Raw genomic sequence first — 14,120 nt, 5'->3', positions numbered from 1 at the left:
TATTTTGTGCTGACATGTTGCCCGCAATGCGTTTATTTTGTGCTGAAATGTTGCCCACAATGCGTTAATTTTCTACTGACTGGTTGCCCGCAATGCGATTATTTTGTGCTGACATGTTTGCCCCTATTGCATTTATTTTGTGCTGATATGCTGCCCGCAATGCGTTTATTTCGTGCTGAATTAAATGTTGCCCACAATGCGTTTATTTTGTACTGACATGTTTGTCCCCATTGCGTTTATTTTGTGCTGAAATGTTGCCTACAATGCGTTTATTTTGTGCTGACATGTTTGCCCCCATTGCTTTTATTTTGTGCTGACATGTTTGCCCCCATTGCCTTTATTTTGTGCTGACATGTTGCCCATTGCGTTTATTTTGTGGTGTCTGAGGTAACTGTTGCTGCATTTATTATTTAATGGACATAGTTGGCTATGTTTGCTGCTTTGGGGTTACGGTATACTATTAAATAGCATCACACAGTTTCTGCACACCCATGATGCGAATCCTCGTTTGACCACATCATGGCGTAAACACTGGTTTCTTATGCCTCGCTGTTACATCATTACGTTAGCTCCGCCCATAGAATGTCATGACCATGCCCATTTTTCGGCACAGCAGGCACCACGTTTGTTGGCGCGGCAGCCCCCCCCCCCTTTCCCCCCTGACGCCCTGTCCCAGGTTGAGCCTACAAAAATCTGGTCACTGTACCTCTATGTACTGCAGACCCTCTCTTTCATGTACAGCTCCGTTGTGCATCAGCATCCGTTTTCATGAGTTGCTCCCCATTTGCAGCTTTATCTTCCATATGTAGCAACCCCTATTTCATGTCCAGATGCCTCCTAGGGCTGCAGCCACCCAAGGTCCAGGTCTATGTGGCCTCTAAAGAAATCTGGCCCTGGTTGCGTCAGGTTGGCAGTAGAAGTCTATCTTATGCAGTGTCTCTGGGCAGAAATGGCCTAATGTGCACTTTACTTTTACTTGTCATTTTGCCTCACGTTGCTGGCCGTTATGCATGTCTTGGCACTGCATGGATGTTATGACTATATGTGAGAAAATTGCAGGTAGTTAGCAATCAGTTTAACTGCTTGTGTGAATGGGTCGTACATTTTTGAAATAGCCTATTCAAAGTGGTGAGAGCAATAGAGCAATATAGCATTTTCCCTTGAACATGCCAGCACATATCCTTGTGTTTCTATATCAGCACAAGGAGCAACATGCAAATAACAGTAACACAATACTACCTATAAAAATTGTATCTACAGAAGACAGAACAATACCATATGACATTTACTGTTACTGGTTGCTATGGATACAGTCTGCAATGCAGCATTTTATTGAATAAGCCCAGTATTGCTTATGTGAATCCTATACATGAGCCTTAACATCATCATCTGCTTCTGTTACTGTTACCTGGATGGGTCCCACCATGCTACGTTTGCCACTTTAACACCAAAAGGAATACATATATAATATATGCATTAAAATGACTACATAACTATATACATATTTCAGTAATTTACTTTGCTGTCGGACATCAATGCACTACAAAGACTTTTCCAGTCAGGCTTCCCACATTACTGCAAGTCACCAAAGGCTCTGATCATAATCTTGTTAATGTTCTAGGTCAATGAACACGCCAGAGATCTGCAAATACGGCATGCAGGGAATTCTCACAGTTTCCCCCTAAAGCTTAAAGGTTAAACTTGATTTCAAAACTTTGCAGCCCTTTGAAGATAATTCATGTAAGCTGTCAGACAAATCCTGAAGGTGGCAGCAGAGTACAACGTAAACGCTGAACTGAACACACCCAGTGCAAGCAACCCAAACAAGAAGAAAGATTAATGGTGCTGTACACTGTTGATTATGACTCTAACTAAATGTACCCACCATGTCTGTTTTCAAATGACAGAGAAGGTAAGGAGAGGGATGTTTTATTTTTGTACTGCATTTATAATGAAATTAGAACACTGCATGAATAAAACCGCATTCTATTTTTCTGTGCGTGTCTTTTCTGGTAGGCAGTGTCCTTTTAGTTATATCAGTGACAGTTTTTCTAAATAGATAGATGAAAAGCAATCGTCGTGACAACTCTCCGGAGAGAAAGGGAAGATATACTCTATTTTTGACTGCTGGATTAAGTTAATTCATTTGAAGTTCTTGCAATAAAATGCATTTCATTCCTAGGAGCTGTCGTGTGTTTGGAATTAGTAATGAGACGATTAGCAGGTAAGGTAATGCAGGTAAAGGATTGCTAGTAATGAAGGACTTTATTATTGTCAGCGTACCTAAATTGCGATTCCAGAATACCGCATCCGCAATATAGAATCACATTGCAATCGTATCGTGGTTGGGATGCATTCCTATTGCATTTGTGGTTATCTAAAAAAGCAGAATAGAACATGTTGCATGTGGGTAAGAACAACAAAATGCAACAGTGATTTAACTGTAGCACAAAAGTGACTGCACTGACCATGTACACGAGTTCAAAAGGGACCCACTAATGATACAATCTTGATTGTACAATCTTACCACTTCTTTGTAATATGATGGACTACTTAAAGTATCCCTTCAAAGTACATTCACTCAGTTTACCCTTCTACTACATAGATTTGGTAATATTGCACAATCAAGATTGTATCATTAGTGGCAGGTGTCAGATTTACCATAAGGCACTGTAAGCATGTGCCTACAGGCGCCTGATGGTAGAAAGGTGGCTCACTCTGCTCCTTGAGTGCCTCCCTCCCTTCTTCCCTATTCAGAGTCCTAAGGGGAGTGTAAATGAGAGGTTACTCGCATGGGTCCTAGCATTCCACTGACCAAATAGTGAAAGCCAAGGAAATAGTAAGTGCACACCAATAATAATTCCACTGACCAGCTCTCCCTTCAGTCGGGGGCTACTTAATACTGAGGGTACTTCTGGCTACCTAATACTAAGGGGCACCTGTAGCTACCTATGATGGGCAAGGGAAGCATGGGAGAAGTGACAGCTAGGCCAGCAAGCACACTTGCGGTGCGGTTCAGCGGGAGTTTGTAGGTTTATGGAGAGTGAAGTCTAGGGTGCCAGGACATTTGTGCCTGTAGGCTCCTGTGATGTAAATCTGGGCCTGATTAGTAGGCACCTTAAAGTGGACCTGAACTCAGCACTTCATCTCTGCTCTAAAATATATGCAACAGCATAATAACCTTTAAAGGAAACCTAAACCGAACTTAAAAAAAGAGTTTCACTTACCTGGGGCTTCTACCAGCCCCCTGCAGCCTCTCTGTGCCTGCACCGTCACGGGAAGATCCGCCGGTCCCTCGCAGCGGCTCAGTTTGGATTTTGGCAACTGGGCCAGTTGATGGCCACTGCCCCTGCGCACGTCCTCGCTCACACTCCTACCACCCAGGAGTAACCTGCGCATGCGCAGTACTGAGCCGCTGCAGGGGACCGGAAGATTGTTCCGTGACGGCGCAGACATTTACAAATTAGCTGCTCTGCTGTGACAGAGGAGATTCCTGCGAGCTGAAAGATTAAATTAGGGTGGGGATTAGTCACAGATGAGGGGGAATTAGACAGGTTAAACTCTCTAAATACATACAGGATGCATTTCTCTGTTTTCCTTCTGTCCTGTACAAGAGTTCAGGTCCACTTTAATTATACTCATAGTACTCTGTGTTGCAGACATGTATGGCAAAATGCATCATAATGCGTGCACCATTCTTTGAATTACAGCTGCTAATCAGAATTGGTACCCTGTGGCATTCCGAATAAACAGATTAGCTCAGCATCACATTATATTTAACTGTTGTTTTCAGCATGTTAGGGGCTGTTGTGGAAAAGTAAGACCTGCGAATGGTACCATTTGCAATAATGGCTGGTTCTGCAGCTGGAGGAAATTCTGGAACTTGTGGCCTATTTGTGAGCCACAATAAACTAGGTCATTCCACCAGAATAGCATTTAGGGTCAGTAATGGCAGATTTGTACAGGGAATTTGACTATTAAGGGAATAAATTTCCACTAATGAAGTGCAATAACCGCTGTTTACATAAGCAGCATATTTTAAGTAGCTGTAATTCTGTTATTATTTGCCTTTGGGGTATTTATGATTATTGCCATTTACTAGTGTTTTGAAGAGTAAAGTCATAAAAAAGTAATTCCTTTTATGATAGGTTTCTGTTGCTATGTAATAGAGCTGCTAAATTAACCTATGATTAGATGCCAGTTTAAAGGACAACTGTGCTCCTGTCGCAGAATACTAAGCAGAGAAGACAAGCATCTGTGAGCAATGGTTGTAGTTAACAAGCTTTCGAAACAGGAATTCTTCATATAACCTGCTTGCATACTACAGTTATTCACCAGCTTTAAGGACAACTGTAACAAGTGGGATATGGAGGCTGCCATAATTATTCCATTTTAAACAATTCTAGTTACAGGGCTGATCCTGTTTCTAATGCTTTTAGCCATAGACCCTGAACAAGCATTAAGCAGATCAGGTGTTTCTGACATTATTGTCAGATCTGACAAGATTAGCTGCTTGCTTGTTTCTGGTGTTATTCAGACACTACTGCAGCCATAGAGATCAGCAGGGTTGCCAGGCAACTGGTATTGTTTAACCACTTAAGGACCATAGGCTTACACCCCCCTAGTGACCAGGCTATTTTTTTACTAATTAGGCCTCTGCAGCTTTAAAGGATACCCGAACTGAAATGTGACATAATGAGATAGACATGTGTATGTACAGTGCCTAGCACACAAATAACTATGCTGTGTTCCTTTTTTTTCTTTCTCTGCCTGAAAGAGTTAAATATCAGGTATGTAAGTGGCTGACTCAGTCCTTTACTCAGACAGGAAGTGACTATAGTGTGACCCTCACTGATAAGAAATTCCCCTTTTTTACCTCTTTCTTGCTCTCAGAAGCCATTTTCTGCTAGGAAAGTGTTTTATAGTTGGATTTTCTTATTAGTGTGGGTCAGTTTGGGTATCCTTTAAGAGCTCGTGCAGGGCTTTACAACTCAGCACACAAGTCATCCCCCTCCCCCCTTTTCTGCCCACCAAAAGAGCTTTTCTGTTGTGGGCTGTGATCGCTGGTGCAGTGTTTGTTTTTTATTTATTTATATATAAATCTTAAATGTTCCTATCTATTAAATTTTTTTTCCCATCCTCCTTCCTACCGCCGCCAGCCAATGACAGTGACGACAGTGGATTGCTCCTGAGCCTTATAGGGGGACAGCCGTGTTAGGCTGTCACACGGCTGTCCCCAGTACAGCGACTCCATAGATCGCAGTGCTGTACCATGTAAATAGACAGCGATTGCCACTGGGAGATTGATGATGGAGTGGTGCACCGTCATTCAAGCGGGAATGCGTGCGCATCGTCACACGCGATCCTGTGCAATCTCTGCCCCCAGGACTTAACGCCAATTGGCGTTGAGCGGTCCTAGGGCTGCCGCCGCGTCCATGCCAATTGCCGTGCAGCGGTCGGCAACAAGCTAAAATGAAATAAATATGGTGGCCTCGATATTCTTTTCACTACAGTTCTCCTTTAAAAGGAGAACTCCAACAAATATGATAGACAATTTATTTTCAAACCTTAAAGCACCCTTGAACTGAAAATTAAGTCAGAATACTGTAAACATACACATGCCATACTTGCCTCCCGTGTAGTCTACTCATCAATCTCTTTCTCTTCTTTTTTTTCTGTCCTGTTTGTTCACTGTGATCAATGGAATTCTCCATCCTCCATTTAAAAAAAAAATGGCAATGACCACGTAACAGTTTCCGGATCGGCACACTGTTAAACTGTAATATCACCCACTTGAGCCATAGGGAAACATATACATTACCTTGCACATTAGTTGTCCTTTCAGTTATAACTGACTGCAACTGATATATAACTGACCGCAACGGATATATTTCAATTCTGACAAAATCTTGTCAGAACTGGAAGGACTCATTGTTAGAAGCAAAGAATGACCTCAGGTGTCTAGGTGTGGCCGTTCTCAGATGTACTTCCATGAGACAGAGGCTTGCCATCTGCCAGTACCGAGTTCTTTTCAGTGCCCAGTGGGTTCATGGAAGCAGCTGACAAGCAGTTCTTTTTAACACCTTTAGCCTCCCTCGTGAAAGAAGCCTTTAGCTGACTGTTTGGTTGACAGATAGACTCATCCTCTAAAATTCTTTCCATTTTTTGTTGGATGGCTGGGTTCTTACAAACACTACAGGGACAGACAAACAGTGATAACTGAATGTTCTGCTGTGCTCCACTGGGAAATCTCATTTAGTTAGTAATATTGGTTTTATACGCATATAATTCCATAGCGCTTGATGCTTTAAATCGGCATCTGCAGTATCACCACAGTGCTCAGAGACAATATTGCATAGTGACCATCACCAGAAACAAATCCAACAGGTCACTTCTCCATCCAATAAAATGTAAGCAATTATTTAAAACTGGAATACATCACATATACAAGGACTATATCATGATATATGATTACTGTATATTACTGTTATTTTTGCAAATAAGGCTTGTAATTAGTGCATGACGCAAAACTGAAAAGTAAACCCTTTTTCCCAAATACAATATTGTCGCCATATATTGTACTAGGAATATAATTTCAATGTTGTAATAACCGGGACAAAAGGACAAATAAAATGTGTGGGTTTTATCCACAATAGTACATTTTATTTTAAAGCTTTAATAGCTGAAAATGGAGAAATAATGTTTTTTTTTTCAATTTTTTTCTTACTATTCCTGGTAAAATGCAGTTAGAATAAAATAACTTTTAGCAAAAATACCACCCAAAGAAAGCCTAATTGGTGGTGAAAAAAAACAAATTATAGATTATTTTGTTGTGATAATTAGTCATAAAGTTATTGACAAATGAATGGAAGAAGCGCTGCAATGTGGAAATTGCTCTGGTCCATAAGGGGAAAAACCCTAGTGGTGAACTAGTTAATAAAGGCCAATGTCATTGAAATCATACAGGCCCACGTATCACAATTTCTCTTCACTATCAGACTACAGTGATTGTTAACAGCTTACAGTCTCTCACACCTTGCCATCTGCCTGCTTTGATGCAACTAAAAATATTTTAGAGAGAGGAGTGAAAGTCATAGCTTTGTTTAAACAGCTCTTTGAGTTGAGGTAATGCTGCTGACTTAACTAGCAGTGATGTATTGCTTTAATACAATAAATGTACATCTGTTACTAGTGCTATGCTTTCTGGTGCTTCGCTGTATGTCATCACTTCAAGCACTTTACGTGACCTGAGAAAGTGCACTTTCATTTCACGAAAGCATTGTCATTGTGTCTTCTGATTGATCTGTGTTTCAATTATTATCCACCACTTTTTTCTTGATTTTAAACTGTATTTAATTATGTTATATGTTTGGCAATGCCTAGCGTTTTCTATAGATTCAGCCACATTTGTTGGGAGGTTAGGTTTTGGACTGTTACTATCTCTCAGGCCAAGTTCACACTGTGCCACAAATACAGTGGATGTGGAAATGGTGCGGTGAGTACATCCACTTAGGATGCGTTGGCTTTGTTCACATCACCTGCGGTTTCCATCCAATGCATTGGTGTCACCATCCGTTTGCTTGTCCGCCATACCATCCGCCGCTTCTTCCATTATTTGTGTCATCCCCACTTGTCTGCCGTTCATCCCAGAGACCATTGGGCTTCCTTATTAAATTGTAAATAAATCAATGTGAATCCTACCTAGCAACAGGGCAGATTCTCATTGGTCCACTATGAACCAATGAGAATTTTCCTGTTGCAACAGGATTTCGATTGCTTTTTTTTGCAAACCAGTGAGGTGCCCCATGCTTCTCCTAGGCTCCGATCCCCTGCAATATATTGAACGGCGGTGGTGGAATTGAAAATCCATGGGACAGGCAAGCATTTTTGATTTGGCGACTAGCCTAGTGGGAACACCATCCATTCCTATAGGCTTACATTCCATCCGATTTGTGGCACGATCACGTTACATTTGCGGAAAAATGCAGCAGGTCAGGACTTTGCATTTGCAGTCCAATCTGTGCGCGATGTGTTTCTGTTTCGAATGGCAATGTAAACATATTCTATTAATAATATTGGATGCATTCACTGTTGGATTTTGCATTTTCCTGTGTTCCTAAAAATGCAGTGTTTTTGTCTGCAGTGTGAACAGGGTCTTAAAGTTTCTGAAATGATGACAGACTTCTGCCCCTCATCTGCCTTGCATGTATGCAGGTATCCAGCATCTGTGAGTACCCAATATATTGTGACATTTTTCCTACTTTATCTACTTACTTCACTACACTAGCTCTCCGTTGTCCATACATTTTTGTTTTTGAGATCCTCTCTTGAGAGCGGACCTTTTCTCCTTTCCATATGAATGCTCATGTGATTCTGTGTCCTGCACTGTGTTACCAGACACCAGGCGTAACCTCTCGGTTTGTTTTCACCTTACCAAGCCTCTGCAGGATGCCGAGCATCCTCTCGGCTGACCACATGGCTCAGATGCAATTACATCCTACAATAATGCAATTGACTTCTTGTGGTTAAAATGCCACCCAACAGATGCTTTTATTAGCTTAGCTTTGAGGTAATTTTCCGTCCTTTCTTTCTGTAGAGTTTCACAGCTAAAGGTATCTGCAAGGTAAAATGTTTAAATATAGCCTATGGCTCTAGACCTGCGTTTATACTTAACTCTACCTTTAAAATAAACCTAGAACGAACCAAAATTCCATACATCATTATAAATGTGTAGCGTGTAAAGATCGTATCACATTTCTTTCCTGTGGTTTCAAAGTGATCTACTATATCTGTTAGGCAGACAACTGACAATTTGTATAGTAATTTTTCAAAGTGTGTCTTGAGTGACTCGGCCATTACTCACTGCCATCCATTAGAAGCTATTATGTTCAGTCTGATATTACAGATAATTAGTTTCAAGATTTCAACAGTCTGTATAAGAGTACACTTCCACGATCATATTCAACCAATATGACCTGAGCAGCAGACTTTAGTGAGTTAGAGAAAATCACATGATCTGTAAAGTCATCAGCAGGTACCTGAGGCCCCAGTAAAAATAAATAAATAAATATATTACAAAGTGTATAGAAAAAAAGAACTTTTGATATTGACTGTTAAACAGGAACTGTTGTGAAAATAATGACAGTTGCTTGTTTTTTTCCCCTACAATATGCATTTATAAATTATTTAGTCAGTGTTTGTCCCCTCTAATATCTTTCCTCATTCTGATTTACATTGTGAAATTTATCACAGGTGGTGACATCTTTACTACTGGCAAGGTGCATCACTGCTGAGAATTTCTAATGGTGGCCACTAATGAGCCAATCTTTTTCATTCAATCTTACCAAATCTATGTACAGTAGTAGAAGAGTAAAATGAGTGAATATAATAAATGGATACTATAGGCAGTCCCTTATATTATATAGAAATGGTAAGATTGGATGAAAATGATTGGATCATTAGTGGCCACCATTAGCCAGAGGAGAATTCCACGTAACTTAGGAACCTAGGCTAACCTAGGCTAAGCATCACTTGGAGGGCAAAGCTACACAGACATGTGCAGCAATATATCGCTATAGGAACAGTGGCGTAGCAATAAGGGGTGCAGAGGTAGCAACCGCATCGGGGCACTTGGGCTAGAGTGGCCTCTAGGGGCCCTCCCTCAAACACAATATTAGCTCTCTATTGGTCATGTGCTGATAATATTCACTTCTACAGATGATTTGAATAGTAGTGAATATTAACACACAGTTTCCGATCCCCTTCTTTCACCTCTGGCACTGTGGTTGTCCTTGATTGGTTTTGGTGTGTCGAATCAATTGTTATCTTTAGCATGCTTGGGGGGCCCCAATGAAAAACTTGCACTGGGGTTCATGGCTTCTTAGCTACGCCACTGTATAGTGTTTCTGATGCTGATACCAAGCAAATTACCTGTTTGGTTTAAACTATGGAATAAATAAAAAAATGAAATAAGAAAAACCAAAAAGCAAAACAAAATAAAAAATACAGTTTGTGGTTGTCTATAGCAAACATCTGGGGGGTGGCAGAGTGGGATTAAGGCTAAATGGGGCCCTAAGCAAAGTAACTAATTTGGGCCCCCCCATCAGGTTGTAATAGAATCAGAAGGTGCAGCTGCACAGCAACATGCCGCACACACCGGGACAGCCGAGCTACTGGTTGCTATGGGCAACAGCCCGCTTTTCTCTGTGGGTGCACAATGCAGGGAATAGCAGCGGCAAAATGCAGAGTGAGAGATGAATGGCTGGGGCATTTGCACTCAGGGGCTGGGGCACCCCTGTGAAGAGGGCGCCAGATATAACAGCAGCAGCACTTTCCCCCTGCAACTCCAGCCTGGCAATAGCAGAAAGCTCTAGACACCGCCAAACCGGAAGCCGTTCCCCAGACAGAATTACATAACCACCCCCACCACCGAACAACTGATTGCCTCCCAAACTAAACAGCCACCATGCAGCCTCCATCCCAGTAAATACGATAGTCCAGCAGAGAAGGCAGCCACAGCGTGTGAGAATGACAGCCCCAGGTGACTCATATTCACCTATTGCGATCCAAGCAATAGAGGTCCTGTCATCCGGAGCCCATATGTCTCCTCTAGAGTGCTGCCGCTCTGTTACTACTACTATTACTACTTCCTGTCTGATCTGAGAATCAGGAAGTTCAGAGCGAGCGGCTGCACTGTATAAGAGACAGATGGGTTTCAGATGACGGGATCTCTATCGCTTGGATCATGGATAGGTGAATGAGCATTTGCCATCTGCTGCTATCATTCTTGCTACAGCTGTGGTTCTCTGTGGGAAGGGAGGGAGGAGTGGGCAGCAGCAGAGTGCACAGTAGCAGGAGGGGGACCTAGGAGGAGAGCCTGGCTCTAAAGACAATCAGCAGCACACTGCATCATTTGCCAAGACAAGACAAATAACATTTACATCGCGCTTTTCTCCTGGCAGACTCAAAGCGCCAGAGCTGCAGCCACTAGGACGCGCCCTATAGGCAGTAGCAGTGTTATAGAGACTTGCCTAAGGTCTCCTACTGAATAGGTGCTGGCTTACTGAACAGGCAGACTTGAGATTCGAACCCTGGTCTCCTGTGTCAGAGGTAGTGTTGGGCGAACACCTGGATGTTCGGGTTTGGGTCCGTTCGCCGAACATGGGCCAGATGTTCGGCATGTTTGGGCCGAACCCCGAACTCCCCCGAACATCCCGCTTTTGGGGGCCCTATGGGGTCGCAGGTATAAGGGGGGAGCATGCCCCAATCACGGGGGGGGGGGGGGGTCGGAAATTCCCCCCACCCCCTCCGCTAGCGCTCCCCCTCTGCCCGCTTCCCCATACAAAAATTTTGCGGAAAGTTAAATAGTACCGGTGGTGGCTGGCTGGCAGTGGTGTGAGTGAGGAGGAGGAGTCCGACTAGGACGCGTTGAGGCCGGGCAGCGGGCGGTTCAGCGGTAGTACCCTTGTGGTACTTCCGCCCTTTCTCTGACCTCACGTCCTCTACGTGATGACGCATACGAGGGTACGCGTCACGCGTACCCTCGTATGCGTCATCACGTAGAGGACGTGAGGTCAGAGAAAGGGCGGAAGTACCACAAGGGTACTACCGCTGAACCGCCCGCTGCCCGGCCTCAACGCGTCCTAGTCGGACTCCTCCTCCTCACTCACACCACTGCCAGCCAGCCACCACCGGTACTATTTAACTTTCCGCAAAATTTTTGTATGGGGAAGCGGGCAGAGGGGGGAGCGCTAGCGGAGGGGGTGGGGGGAATTTCCGACCCCCCCCCACGATTGGGGCATGCTCCCCCCTTATGCCTGCGACCCCATAGGGGGGCCGTATTCGGCCGAACAGGCGCCCTGTTCGGCCCTGTTCGGCCGGGCTTTGAGTAGTTCGGGCGAACCCGAACGGTTTGGCCGAACACCATGAGGTGTTCGGCCGAATTCGAACATCACCTGAACAGGGTGATGTTCTGTAGAACCCGAACAGTGGCGAACACTGTTCGCCCAACATTAGTCAGAGGCAGAGCCCTTAAAGGGACTCCGAGCTGTTCCTGTGGGTATGCATTTAAGCATACCCACAACTAATTAATTACATCCTCACACCTACCAGCATGATGTTTGTAATTATATCCCCCTGGGTTCCTTATATTTCATTGCATTGTGCTGAATCGAGCTGCCGACTTTGGAGAAAAGTCGTCCTGTGTAATACAATGTAACTATGAAAAGATGCATATCATTTTGAAGCTCTCTTTCTCCTCTTTCCAATGATAGATAAGCTGCCACCCTACGCCTTTTAGTTTTCGCTATTTTCGCGATCGAATTTGCCGTGGCCACGATTTTGATCGCGAAAATAGCGAAAACTAAAAGGCATAGGGCGGCGGTTTATATATCATTGGAAAGAGGAGAAAGAGAGCTTTAAAATGATATGCATCTTTCCATAGTTACTGCATTGCTCAGAGTCCCTTTAACCATTATACCATCCAGCCACCGCTGACAGGATGGCGAGGGCTGGTTTATGTGCTGATGGGGCCCCTTTGACTCTGAATGGGGCCCCAAGCGACTGTTTTTGTTGCCTGGTCAGTAATCCGGCCCTGGGGGGTGGGGGTTGTGGGGGCTGGAAGCTTCAGGTAGCCACTATCCCCACCGCTTTGCACTAATGTGGACTTTGGTACATGTAGATCTGTGGCTTGCACTGTCTCAATTTGTTTTTTGTGACCCCAGGGGTCACAACGCCAGAAGAGCTGCTTTGTGTGTCTCACACAGAGCAGCGTGCAGGGAGGCGGGGGAGCGGCAGAGGGTGCAGCCAGGGAGAGGCAGAGCTGCTCAATGGCAGCTGGGGATGGCCTGCAAGAAGGCCCCCAGTGGGTGCTTAAGCAGGCAATACCTCTCCTCTATTCCCCTCAAAATTGTTGACAATTGCATGTCACCAAATTCTGGGGGTGATAGCATGGCAGGGAAAGGGCATGCAGCAGGGAACATGCCTTTGTGTCCCATCTGCCTCCCCCGCACCGCCTAGGGTACACTTTAAGGTTACAAGGAAACAATTTAGTATATTATGAGAATAATTGCTGGCTGCAGAGTGTACAGGAAAAGTAATTTTAATAATATCCTATATAATAATCCCCCTGTGTCCCTGCGTCCTTCTTTGTCCCTGTGTTTGTGCTACTGCGCATGTGCAGCACAAACAGCCATTGGGACAGGAAGAGGACGGGACCTGGGGGCTGGGCGGGCGTGTGCGGTGTGCGCACGTGTGGCAGGCGGTGTGCGCGTGCTTGCGGAGCGGGGGCATGCGCATGCGGCTAGTTGCAGGAGGGAGGTTGTGAGAGTGGCTTAGAGCCCGTTTTTAAACGGGCTTAGTTCTACTAGTTCAGTTATAAAAAGGTACATGTATATATGGCGATTTTTGTCAATAGTGGGCTTATACTTTTTGGTAGGTATCCTTTAACTGCTTGCAGCCCCAGGACCGCCCAACGCTGATCGGCGTAATGTCCTGGGGCAGCAGTTTGCAGGAGATCGCGTGCATCTCCTGCCCAGGGGGTGGAGCTTTGCCCCGCCTTTAGTCTCCGAGCGGCAATCGTCGCTCGGGAGACTGTTAGACGGCACAACCGCCGTTTGTTTACATGTAAAGCGCTGCGATCAGCAGCAGCGCTGTACTGGGGACAGCCGTGTGACTGGGCACATGAGAGCGATCGGCTCTCATAGGCAGAAGCCTATGACAGCCGATCGCCATTTTTGGCTTGCTGAGGGGTGGGAGGGCTAAAAAATAATAATAATAATAAAATAGTAAAAAAAAAAAAAATTAGCATAAGTATATATAAAAAAACAAAAAAAACAAAACAAAGGGGGGGGGGGGGGGGGGGGATCAGACCCCACCAACAGAGATCTCTGTTGGTGGGAGGAAAAGGGGGGGGAGGGGGAAATCACTTGTGTACTGTGTTGTGCGGCCCTGCAGCTTGGCCTTAAAGCTGCAGTGGCCAATTTTCATAAAAATAGCCTGGTCTTATGTAGATTTACCACTGTGGTCCCCAAGTGGTTAACCTTATAGAAGGTAGGTCATTCCTCTGACTTTGTTTATTTTTCCAAAATGTACATCGCATTTAGATATACTTAAAGAAAACC

At 44.3% G+C, this 14,120-nt stretch overlaps 1 long non-coding RNA gene across 2 annotated transcripts in view; it reads left to right on the top strand.

The window, feature by feature from the left end:
- The first annotated feature begins 1,667 nt into the window (after nucleotides 1–1,667).
- LOC137547020 (uncharacterized) overlaps nucleotides 1,668–14,120 on the top strand; it is a 91,187-nt gene continuing 78,734 nt past the window's right edge. For both annotated transcript variants that reach the window (XR_011026441.1, XR_011026440.1), the window contains exons 1-2: nucleotides 1,668–1,912; nucleotides 8,144–8,227. This is a non-coding gene — a long non-coding RNA (uncharacterized lncRNA). The remainder of the gene's footprint in view (nucleotides 1,913–8,143; nucleotides 8,228–14,120) is intronic.

Source organism: Hyperolius riggenbachi, chromosome 1 (genome assembly GCF_040937935.1).
Source record: "Hyperolius riggenbachi isolate aHypRig1 chromosome 1, aHypRig1.pri, whole genome shotgun sequence".
Lineage (NCBI taxonomy): Eukaryota > Metazoa > Chordata > Amphibia > Anura > Hyperoliidae > Hyperolius > Hyperolius riggenbachi.
Note: the sequence above shows the minus strand (reverse complement) of the source record. Positions and strands in the feature narration are given on the sequence as shown.